Raw genomic sequence first — 12,779 nt, forward strand, 5'->3', positions numbered from 1 at the left:
TTCTGGAAAAAACAACGACGCTTCGAATGCTACAACGAGGGAGCTGCGATTATTTTCGGTGAAACTTTCGAAAGCTCGATCGCAGGATATCCGCGTCTCAGCTCCTCGTTCGACAATAGACCGCGATGCGCTTCAACTACGAAATCTTTCAGTTCCGTCAAAGGGGTTGACTATTAGGAGGCAATTCGTACGATACTGATTGCATGCGATATATACGTTTCCGGGGAGCTTTAATTGCGGTACTGCGGGTCGTACATTGTGTGATATTCGGAAGTGGACTTGGAATAATCAGTGTCGGACAGTCTGAGACACAGTTTCCAGGAAGAGAGCTTCGAGCGTTCTATTCTGTGTGCTCTAGGTGACCCGACACGCTTGTGAATTTTATTTCGCCAACTATTTGTTCTCCAGGGATACGATCGATAATAGAGGAAAAAAGGGAAGCTCATGTAATATTTGCGTAGCTGTTTTAAGGTTCAGCCGTGGCTCGATATTTGCTAACATTTAGCTTGTCTCTTTCTATTCTTGCATTCCAACCTGGATATACTACGAGTTATCAGGTTTACTCTGTTCATTTTTTTCGAAACGGAATTTTTTCTCAGCCTGTGAGAAAATAGTCTTTCTAAAATACTGCAGAAATGCTCAGCAGAAATAGGAAACAAAAAGGGTTGGTTATCACTCACAACCGTTCGTTATTTGTCCACAGAGAAGATTCAGAAAATTTAGCTCCAGAAACAGGGAAGATAACTAGGATTATATTAAGAAGAATGGTTGCCGCAACCTCGCTACAGAATTAAATACGAGTTATTTTGTTAAAATATCGTGGTGCTGAGAATTCGTGTGTTTCCACCGTGAAAGGATTAATCTTTTAAAGCGAATGGTAAAAGGACAAGCTTGCTATCCAAACTATCACTGATTTCGCGTCTTCCGTTATATTTCTCCCCTTTTTCGAACAGACTTTCGTACATCACGATGTTGCGTTGCTTCCTACGATAAAGATAGCAGCAGTTATCTAAAGAACACGCGAGGAAATGGAACGAAACTATTAATCAGAGGTAATTTCGTAGACGATCGGCGATACCGGTCGATAATAATCGACGCTGTCGCAAATTCCAGCGGGAAACACGTAAATCTCCGTGGCAGGGCTTGCTTCGTCGTTTCGTACAGATAGAACCGACCTTCGACCTCATTACAGTTACATCCGACCATATTATCTTCACTGGAGCATAAATGAAGTGTACATTAAGGTGAACGAGGAGGCATCGAGCAGGTGTTTGAGATCGCTTTGGTTTGATCTTTTACAAAGGAATTGAATAGATGTGCGAGTTAAGGAACGTATCGATCGATACGCGATCTATTCATACGCGTTCAACCGATTCGTTTCTTTGCCTCGCGTTTCTTTCCATTCGACGTATTCAACCCATTCGTGTGGAATAACAAGCTAGATCGTGGTACATAACTGAGAATGCGACCTAAACTCGTTTACGAGTCGCAATTCTTACTCTTATCAGTAAATCATGGACGTTTATTCGTTTATGGGGAACGTATTGTAATATTTATCCAAGTGAAGTAATTCGAATAATAACTACAGGAATACGAAAATAAAGATAGACAGGGTACAATTATCCTTTTGAAAGAATAAATAAGTATGTTTGAGTCAATGTTAGGAGCGTTTGAGTCGATAGGCTACGGTAGTTCTTAAAGAATGTTCTACCTTTTATATTCGTAGAATAAATACAAACTTCGTAATGATTGAATTACAGTCCTCGTCAAGTGAAGTTTTTCGTCTGTAACGTATAATGTCAAAACATTATGAGCTCAGGATATGCGGTTCGTTGAAAATAATTAAAAATATTATGAGGTTTAGTGTGTAATAAAAAAAAATTGTTTTATTTTAAGAACGAAATGATAGCACACTCTGTTAATATGTTTAGAAATTGCTGAGTAGTTCATGATCTATCAACGAGTAAAGATTACAGTACAATATTATATAAATTTGTAAGTATGTGGGACGCGGAAAAAATTAAACGAGTCTGAAAAAAAGCAAATTCTTGAACTAAAACAGCAACGGTAGCAAAAATATCGAAAGTAATAAGATGAAGTCGTAAAGTAATTTCTTAAAAAATGTTGAAGACTGTTGCAAAAAGAAAAATATTGGTCGACCGTCATCGTTATCCGATCGTGATAAGCGAACAATTTTGCGCGTAGCTTCCAACTCGCAGTTAACAACGAAACCAATAATGGAAAAATCTAGTGTAATTGCCAATGTTTCGAGTGTTCGCCGAGTTCTACTTGATTGGGAAGTATATTCGATGTTTATCGTAGACTATTTTCTTTTTTCAGGAAGCTTCTCAATTAAGTAACATTAAATCTCTTGAAGTTGGGGATGCGAGATGCAAAGGGGAGGAGACGAGATAAACGTATTTATATCCCGCAGCGAATGTGAAATAAAATGGCAAAAGGAAAGGTAGATACCTCACTGATAACTCGATTTCCTAGGTTTCTCTCTTTTGGTATTGCTCGACCTCTTGCCTTTTCTCGTCCCCGAAAATGCATCCTGTCACCTACCAAGCGATAATGTATTTTCTGATAGGGCTACAGGGAACGTTTTAAATCTGATTGAAACGAAAACGCTTTCATTTAAAGCATGCTGGAAACCGAGCTTGCCTGCTGGCATCCTGTGTTCTGAACCTTTTAACTTTATCTTATATCGCAATTCCACATAATCTTGTAAATTTTTGCCTGTGTCCTTTGCCGCTTTATCAGAATCTTTCGTAAGACGTTCGCGGAAATTTTCTGAAAAATCGTCGTCCCAAAAAATTAGGTTGCATTCGGTGGTTCAGTTCTCTCGCGCATTTTACCAAATATTATTTCAACAATGGCTATTCATTGGAGGATCAACAAGATTTACGGTATCTTAACTTGTCCGGGTAGGGTTGCCGGAAAAGGAAAGGAAGAATTTCTTTCGAGGGCTGCGCGTGACAGCGGGTTCCGGTTCTTGCGAGGCAGTTCCGTCGGAATAAAAAGGCCATTACTCGTGGACGAAAATTTTGACACAATAACTTGCTTTCCGCTATCGTCGGCTATTTAGTAAAACTTCACCGTTGGTTACCTTTTTCCCTATAAATTCCACGAAGAAAAATGGATGTTGAATGGTTCTTAGAATTCTGCGTGTTGAGTACTTCAAGTTTTTTTTTCTTTTTTAAGACGAAATCGAGATTAAACGAATTATTCGAAGAACAGGATTATTCGATGACGACTATCGATCTTCCGACGAAATATAATTTTCTCGTTTAGACGTAATTTAGCATACTTTTGCTCGTATGTAACCGGAGTGTGAGAATCGAACTCTGAAGTACTTTGATTTTACTCGACCACGTTTAACGAATTGCTCGACCTATCGAAGAGCGCATTTCATTGTCAGGTTAGATTGTCCCTGTCTGAATTAAGCAGCGGTAAATGGTAGAAACTAATTTATAGGCTGACTTGGCGAGAATTGCAGACTTTAATTATCTCGTGGAACGATCGAATCTCCTTTTTCGTCTTAAATTTTACCACGGCATCGGCTACGATCAATTTGCTCGATAAGATTGCAACATGTCCCTCTAGACAACTGATCGATTTCTCCAAGAGTGGTCTGTTATTGCTGATAAATTTCGTTGTTGTAACGTCATCGAGAATGAGCTCGTCTTTCGATATATCAAAATATCTTTTAGAGAATTTCTTCGCTAAATATCTTACGCGCACAACTCATTGCCGACATATGCAACTAAATTTCCACGCGCATTCTACGAATCGCCGTACATTCTGTAACGATAATTTAGCACGAACGTTCGTTCGATTCTCAATATTTCGTCTCACTGCCGTAATATCTCAAAAAATAACTTTTATCTAATCCTGTAGCGAGTTTCCTGCAGACGAGGAATTCTCGTAATCCCGTAGAATCTCAATCGTCTTGCGCGACTCTTCAAATAAAGTTTTCATAAGTTTTCTTCTAGCCAAACGGTGAAAGAATCGGAGGAAATCTTTTGCCATTGGAAGTAACAAATCACGCTTTCTCTAACTTTTCAATCGCGTAGTATGATAACATCGGTGTTACGCAAGCTGCCATTACGAGAAGAAGATAAAGAGTGTTAGAAGAAAAGAAGACCGTAGCGACGATGACAGCGCTGATAACGATCCGGTGACAAACACGGTACGAAGGATTTTGCGTTTGCCTATGTATCGCTCATTATTAATATTGCACAATGAGGTTTCCACGATGATTCGTCGACAATGTGTCATTCTTGAATACGTTATCGATTCGAACTTTCTTCATATTCTAAGAACACAGTATGGATATTAGAACGGTAATTGGAGGAACTCGTAATAAATAATGATAAAAATAATAAAAGGACTTGTAATAGTCTCTGATGAATTAAGTACGTGGACTTTCATTTCTAATCTTCTTTCAACCAAATTAATAGCATTTTGTAACTAACTGTAATTCTAATTAGTGTCGCGATTCTACGATTGCCATTTCTTTCAGGAAGCGAACGTTCGCGATAAAAGAGACGCAAGAAGTATCAGAAATATGGAAGAAATAAAATGAAGGAGAAAGCTTAATAATTAAAGCGTCCTCTCGCAACACGATTTTACTTTTTCGTTTGATTAAATGAGACAACCTGTTCCCGGTTCGATACACGTCGCACGTTGCACATGCACAATGTATTATATCAATAACTACCGTGAAGCGTCGGCAAAGTTGATTACAACAGCTTAACGAAAGTCGTTGATGAGTTTTCCATTTCACGATGGCCTCGACTGCAACGTATCTCTCGGCAAGAATTTTTTAATCCGATATCGTCGAATATTTTTGTGCAATTTTCTTTCGCAACGCATCTGTTTTTTTTTTTTTCGCGTCTTTGAATAGACGTACGCTTGTTCGAATAGCATGACGAATTCCGACTGTTTTTCGTTTTCAAGATTGATTATACTCGAACGACGCGTTAGGGAGACAATATGAAAAATGTAAGTCTGTCAGGTTGTTGGATATGTACATCAACATGGATGGATGGATGGTTGAACCCAATGGTTGAATTCATTTTCGCCAAACTCGAATTTTGAGCGTATCGAAATCTTCTTCGACAATTACAAAGAAAATTGCAATAACTCCGTTTTTAAAAATCATCCTTGTTCGTCTAAAAGGAAAAAGTATTTCTGCAATATATGAGATAGGAATATCAGGCACAATTACGACAACCATGATATTGAACTTTGATGGAGATAATTGCGTTTTTGTGTTCGTTTGTTACGGTATAATGTCCAACAGCTTCGTTCCCTTTCTACTTTCGGAAGCGACACGGTAAATATGCTATACGATGGAGTATGTTACTATGACGAGTGTTTCAGAAGCCAACGTCGATTCCGCTTTGCGTATAGTTTTCAATTTCGTTATCCAGGTACACGGTTGATAATATTCAATTCCTAAAAGAAATTATCGACCTGCATAGGTTCATACATCGGAAAACGTAACACAAATAAGAATAAGTACGATTCTTCTGTACTCTGATGTACACGTAACTGTGTAATATGTGGTCCGATTAATCCTAAAATCGTGGTGAATGCGATGAAATATAAGTTTAATTACAGAGAAAATTTCATGTATTACTTGAAATTAAATCCAAAGTACACACTTTCGTTGAATTAAATCGCGATAAATGTTATAAGCGACGCAAGCGATACAGAAGCGTATCCGTGAATGAAAATACGAAGTTCGAGCGGATAGACGCAAGCTTAATATAAATAAATGTAAAATATATTCGGAAAATTTCATTGATTTATAAAACAGAGCTACGAATAATTCCATTTCGATGCGCTTCGGTGGTTTTAACAGAGCAGAAACGTCGATATTTTATTTAAATAATGCAGGTGAAATCAGCCGGCACATATTGTGCAAGGCTTTAGAGTGCAAAAATGAAACTCGATTACGTGGAATTTTCGGGCGAAACAGCGCGAATTCCGAAATTCATCCGCTATCTCGTTAACCAACTGATACACGTACACAAACACACCGACCATATGTTAAAAATATAACGATCTACAGCGGATCAAAAAGTTGGACGAAAGAAATTCCAACTTAATGAACGCGATCGTCACGCGCGTTTAATAGCAGTCGGTTCGATACGGAATAACAACTGGACCGAGGTCGATTTCTCGCCACATCGGAAATAAACGTGATTCGGTTTTAGGTGGATGAGGAATATTCGTTAACTCGACGATACGCTGTATTACAGATTGCGGTTGTTCTGTGTACTTTTATAATTACCAAGCGAATAATGTCTTCCAATAAACGCTGTTTGATTGGAACTGATCCGTAAAAATGACGTATCGCGTTTTGCCGTGCTGCGAACGATATGTCGAACAACTCGGTCGAGGGTTTTCTAAAAGCTGAATCTGAATAATGTTTGCAAAATTAACCTTGCCGCGATCCTCGTATTTCCGCGTTTCAAGCTTACTCTCGTTTTAACGAACAAACAGGATTTTCCATGTTCTAAGGAATTGTTAACATAAAATCGAAAAGAGAAATTACGCGTATCGATAACGATGAACGTGGAATTCTACCACGTTTACGTTACATCGTAAATTTGACGGTAAGATATGAGGTGATATCGGGTGTAGTGCGTTAAATTATCACTCGGTGTTTAGGTCAACAATATATTTGTTAACAACAATTTTCTTTTAATCGCTCTTGGTTTCGCTAGTCAATCTCGCTGCCCGGTTACAGCTCGACTTTATCGCTTCCTGGTTCAAACTTAACTGTCGATCGGGGTGGATTTTTTTTATTTTTGTCGTCCTTCGATATCCCTACTATCCACGCGTTTATTACGCTTCCGCGACCATTGCCACGCGCGCCTTCTCCTCGAAGATTCGGCGGAAGCACCGTTGGGATATTGATGGCTCGTTAGGCACTTCGCTTCGACGATATACATCGTTGCCGAGTGCCGCTATAGATATCAAATTTATATTTGCAGTAGAATAAGATTCAGTCGTCTAACTACGGCGTGACCATTTTTTCTCTACCGGTGGAGATATTTTAGGAGCGAGGTACTCACGACCGTGTTGCTGTTCGACACGGTGGTCTTGGAAGTAACCGCGTTTCCCAAAGAACACACAGAAACACGCGAGGACCATTTATCTTTCGCGAGCACTCGTTGCTGGACTGTTTTTAGAGAACAGGAACAACTGTTACATGTAATTATTTCGACAGATACGTACGGCTCGGGTATTTGCCCGTATCTACGAAACACCGAGTTACATAATACGCGCTAACGTTGAGAAATTTATTAAAGGATCAAGCGAAAGGTGGAATAAAGTGCGCGAGCGGAAGTTTCAAAGGTTTTCGTCTTCGCGAGGAGCGAATGCCCGAAGCAGGTGCACGGTTATCCTGGCTATTCTTCATTTTGAAAATTCGTTGCGATTTCCGGATGAACGCGATCTTTCGGAAAGTTTCAAGAGCCGAAAGCTGATCCAAGGCTTGAAAAACGAGAGGATCTTTAAAATATGAGCGGGATGTTTGAAGCGGCGGGGTTTTAAGATAAATTGAACGCTCTTAAAGTCGCGAAGAGGGAATTGGATTTACCGGAACGTCCGATTCGAGCACCTCTTTTCTGCTTCTGAAATTCGAACGCGAAATCCGAAGCACGTGAATCTCGCCAGGATTTCATAGACCAAGAGCCTAAAAGTACCTCTTTAATTATCTTGCTGCCATTTCGACTTTCGCGTAATCCCCAGAACTACATGGCGATCGAGAGAGAAGGAGAGAAGAAAAAGAACGAAGATCGTACTGGAAGTAGGGCGCTCGCCAGTTTAAAACCTCAATTTAGGTGTCCCCGTTCAAACTGTAATTTCTCCGGTTGAGTAACGCAAAATACTGCTACACGAATGAATTTAGCGTCTCGGTGCGAGCCGATCATTTGTAATTCGATTTCCACGAATCGACGAATTAAAAGAGGTACGTACGTTCGGTTCGTTCTCCGTTTCGTTTCACGGCAGGTAACGTTGAGTTTTCAGGTCAAGGGATGGGCTTTTATGACGTTTTATAACCATGCATAATTTCGACCGTATCGTATACAGAGCCTCGCGATGTTCTTGTTTACGAATTAGTCAACGAGCCACGAGCCTGCAGTGGTTTTTATGACGGACGATAAAAGCGACACCGACCGATTTTTGAAACAAGCCGTCTTTCATCACCGGTACCCCACCTTCGCCGAATAATTGCCAATAAACCCACTTTTACAGAAGCTTCTTATACCGAGCTCGATAGCTTCGCGTTGATAACGTTCGTGGCTGGTCACGCGTTCTCTTCTGCGATTAGTCTTCTGTTAACTCGCTCCTCTATTGGAAATTTCCGCCAGACGTTATACGAGGAAGGAAGGAGTGGTATAATTTTTGTTAATCTCCTTATGGAAGTGATCGATCTTGCGAGTTGGTCGAATATTTACTACCTGCAACGCCTTGTACGATAATTTACTAATTAATAACGTCGGTCGAAATTCTAAAAATTAATTACAAGGAGTAGCGACGAAAAGGTATGAAGGATTCTTGGAACGACTTCATAGTCGTCACGTGAGAAGATAGAATTGGATAATGTAAATTGTAAAAAAGAAAAAAAAAAAAATTGCAAATGAAACGTTGTATTAACGCAACGTTGGTCCTTAATGGATTAAGAGATAAAAGCGTAGAGTCCATAAATATTTCAAAGTCTGTAGCGATCATGACACTGGTAAAAATTCTTATTCGGTTAAAATATCGCCTGGCGTTTTCTTTTTTAATCGTGAGGATAATGGAAGAATAGAAGGGTTAAATTTCAGGGAACCTCTTCCCTGTTGTAACGAAGCCAGTGTTAAATCGATCGCTTTGTCTTTGCCTGGCGTCAAGATAGCAGGCTAAGAAAAGTCGCTCTTTTTGTTTATCGAACGATATCGCTTCTGAACCGGGTTTCATCGAAATGGTTACACTTGAAATCTCGCTAATCCATTACGCTTCGTGCGCTGCCTCTCCATTAGTAACAAACCCGATATAACAAAGACTCGCTTCTTTTTAGCCTCTTTCGTGTCAGCCCTCATAAAAGGGATCTCTTTTTACCAACTTCGAGGAAGTTCGAATTCTCTGATGGGCGTTTCGTTCCCAGCAGACCGATTGAGTTTCATGAAAATGGAAACGTTGTTTACGAAACGTGGTCCTCCATAGGTGTATTTGTTGAGTTGTCAACGGACGCGACAGCCTGTGACGTAATATGAGGCATCGGTGCTGGTAATTTGACTACCTTCGGTTTAAATGACTCGACGTATCGAAGTTCAAGATAATTCTGCATGTCGATTCTGATCGATATCGTAGAATAATCCTAGTTTCTTTGCTGCATTGTCAATTTGTTGGTATCGTTAATCGATAAATCATTGTAAAAAAAAAACCTATTTATAAAAGGCAATCAGTCACGTTGCAGAGGATTGCGAATTCACCCTTTCGTTTAATTTCTTCAGGACATTGTTTCCACTGCGTTCTTACACAATTAACAGCGCGCCACTCTTCGAAAGGTACGAAGACGAGATAATTACCAGAGTAAATGTACCGTAGCGAGAAGAAAAGTCAGCGAGGCGTGTTGATAAATCGCAGTGATAAATCGCTATTCGCGCAATAGCGCGAGTTCAACAACGATCGCTCGATCGATCGTCTACATCGAGCGTTTCGGCATTCAAGTCGAGGCGTTTCTCGTTTCTTCCGGGAACACGCGCCGTTTCTCTTTTTCTTTCTCTTCGCGAAAATTTTACCTCGCGAACGCCTACGTCGGATCCACGAGCATTCGAGCGCCAATGATCACGGAAAATCAATTAGAACGTAGGACGTGCAACACCATGACGGATCTAGCTATAATTATTCACAGTCTCGTACATCATCCGATCGATCCGTCAACTTTTTTACGGATGTTCTTTCGACACGGCTGAACCTCGATCGCCCTATCCGATATGCAAATGCGCAGAAATTTAATGGCCAGCGGATGTTTCGTCACGAAATACGAGATTATGACGCGCTGCTTTTTCGCCAGGCGACTAAGGGAACATTACTCTGTGGCGAAGTTTAAATCACTTAAACAGGAAGCTTAACGAAGAAAGCACGTTCTTTTAAAGCGCAATGGCTCTCTCGCTGAAATTTTTCTCGTTTACAGTGAAAATTAAATATTCTGCAGACTCGTCTAAGACATTCACTCTAAATACATGGCGTTTCAGAAAGTTCGTGCCAGAAGAAAAGTTCTGCGAGCAGTTGACGAGAATTTCGAATAAACAAACGTTAGCCCTGTTGTCGTACGAGAATTGCGCGTGACCAATCGTTTCTTTACCATGTAACATCTGCAAGTAGAAAATGCTTCGTTGAAAGTCTCGTAACTCTGAAATGAATAACGATATTTAGACCCAGCTTTATTAAGTCTTTTTCTGTTTGTTTCGACGAACACTACGTGTTGTTGAAGTTCGACGCCAACTTCCCAAAACGTCCTTTACAATAGAAGTTGCAACTGAATTCAGAGTTGCCTTCGAGCGACGCAATAATGTGAACCGTTAAAAAGTTCTCAACTTGAAGAGGTCTTGCAGTCAACTTGGAGAGGATCTTCGAGGCATTTACGGTTCCTCGAACTTGTTTGTAATAAATCGCGAATTTTATAGCTTCAATAAGACATCTCTCTGTTCGAGGAAGCCTTACACCGGTAATTTCGCGTCCCGTTGTCTCCACAGCTATGATTTCCGGGGTAGCGAGCGACAGCTTTATATTCTGTCAACGTGTCCGCGTGAAAGCAGACTGGCAGGATTTTTAATCCGTCGTTCTCCAATCGATGTTTGGCGGTAACAAATGAAATGCCTCGAAATTTATAGGGAACGCGCGAAACTGTGCCGGTTCCATGGGAAAATTCATCGTTATTCGGCGAATTTGAAACGTGTCGCGCGCATAAGTCGGTTAATAAAATTATCGTCACGCGAATTCGCTTTTCCCGTTGTCCATGTTGTCGCTCAATTATTCTCAATGAAATATTCTCGAGTATCGTTACGTTCCACTAATAATATTTATTTGTTTGCCTGGTCACGGTGTTTGCATGAAAATTGCAATGAATCAGAATTATCATGTCACGATATTTAGCGGTCTATATTTTATATTATACTTATAATTTAGTGGTTTCGATACATTAGCGTAAAGACGAAGAGTACATAGAACATTTTTAGTCCGTTCAATTTCTTTTATTCTTCCTAATGGAAGAATCTCTCGAAAAATAATAACGCAGAGATCGTGCAATGATTATTTCGTCCTAAGATTCGATAAACTACAACATACCGTAGAAAAATGCATTTATCCGAATTTATCGAAGGATAAACGACTTATAACGACGACAGCGCAAAGTAAGAAACGTACGTTTTTCCGGAAACTAGGTTGAAATAGAACGCTAATAAGTACATCGAAACGTCGCCGATTCTCTTTACCTATTTTCTGATTCGATTTCTGATTCGAATAAAAATTTCCATGAAAACAGGCGGATTCATCGAGAAAACTTCAGTTAATCAAGCACTAATTAAAAGTTCGTTCCAATGGAAAATTCCACTGTACTTTTAATCTCCGTTTTTAATCACTCTGCTCTCTCCTCGCATAGCTCGCTATTCATTTTCCTACTATATTTACGAAAATCCTCTTTACAGGCACGGTTATCAGCATCGAAACTTTCCGTGCAAAATATACAAAGGCTCTAGTTACGTTCTTTTCATCGTGTGATTCGCGTTCAGGCCAGATGGGAGCAGATGGCGGTCGCGTAATTGCCACACGCGGATCCAACGTTTTAGACGCGGCACGGTGAACCAATTAGACCTACTCGACACCGATGAAACGCGACACCAGCCAAATAGGGGATTAACGATTGGACAAAGGACGAAAATCGAATAGAACGAACGATAAGTAGGTCGATATCGCTAAGGCGATTAAGGTCCCAATGAAATTTCCATAATATCTTATCGCGTTTCGTCGCTCGTTAAAACGTTTAATGCGCGTCAATTACATGGCAAGCTTGTTAAACGATTACGCTTTTGCCGGCGCTGGCTTGTCCGATTAAAAGCAACGTGGTTCCGTAAAATTTCGAAAACAGCCGCGAAATGGTCAGCCCGTTCCAACCCTCGTTGACCCGTATGCTCGTCGAACGGGATAACGAACAACCGCGCGTTGTGCCGTCCACGATCGACTCGTGAAATCGTCGATGTTCTTTCGATTAGAAAATGGAACGGTTAAGTCGGCCTTTGATTTCCGAAAATCGAACGAGAAACGCCCGAGGTCTGTTTCGCGATGGGATCAAGCGATCGAAGAAATACGTGTTGTTCGAGATGAATAAAACATCATGTACCGTTTCGCTTCGTCCAATTTTCTACGAATATTGATTCTGTATAAAAGTTTGCCGATTCGCGATGAAGCAAAGGATATAGCTGTCGAGAAGACAATTCACGTTAAGAAATGCATTTAGATTTGAAATTAGAAGAATAAACATCGAGATTCAACGTCAGAAACATCTGCGACGAAGTTCGATCATCGAGCCTAAAAGTGAATCACGCTGGCGTGGAACGTCATCGGTAAATGTACATAGAGGAAAGAGACGACCGATAACGCCACTCGATTGGGAATATTTCACGTGACGAATGATAAGCAGACGGTGGATATTACGCTAGACAACTATTTCCTCGCACTGGCATATCGTTTGGAATGATGACCATGTGGCGTGT

At 40.4% G+C, this 12,779-nt stretch overlaps 1 protein-coding gene and 1 long non-coding RNA gene across 3 annotated transcripts in view; one reads left to right on the plus strand and one right to left on the minus strand.

The window, feature by feature from the left end:
• LOC139985361 (uncharacterized) overlaps positions 1 to 12,779 on the plus strand; it is a 126,085-nt gene that overhangs the window by 83,620 nt on the left and 29,686 nt on the right. For both annotated transcript variants that reach the window (XR_011799402.1, XR_011799401.1), the window contains exon 2: positions 2,341 to 2,464. This is a non-coding gene — a long non-coding RNA (uncharacterized lncRNA). The remainder of the gene's footprint in view (positions 1 to 2,340; positions 2,465 to 12,779) is intronic.
• Positions 1 to 12,779, minus strand: part of LOC139985357 (somatostatin receptor type 2) — a 76,455-nt gene that overhangs the window by 32,609 nt on the left and 31,067 nt on the right. The gene's annotated exons all lie outside the window — the stretch shown is intronic.

Source organism: Bombus fervidus, chromosome 3, assembly GCF_041682495.2.
Source record: "Bombus fervidus isolate BK054 chromosome 3, iyBomFerv1, whole genome shotgun sequence".
NCBI lineage: Eukaryota > Metazoa > Arthropoda > Insecta > Hymenoptera > Apidae > Bombus > Bombus fervidus.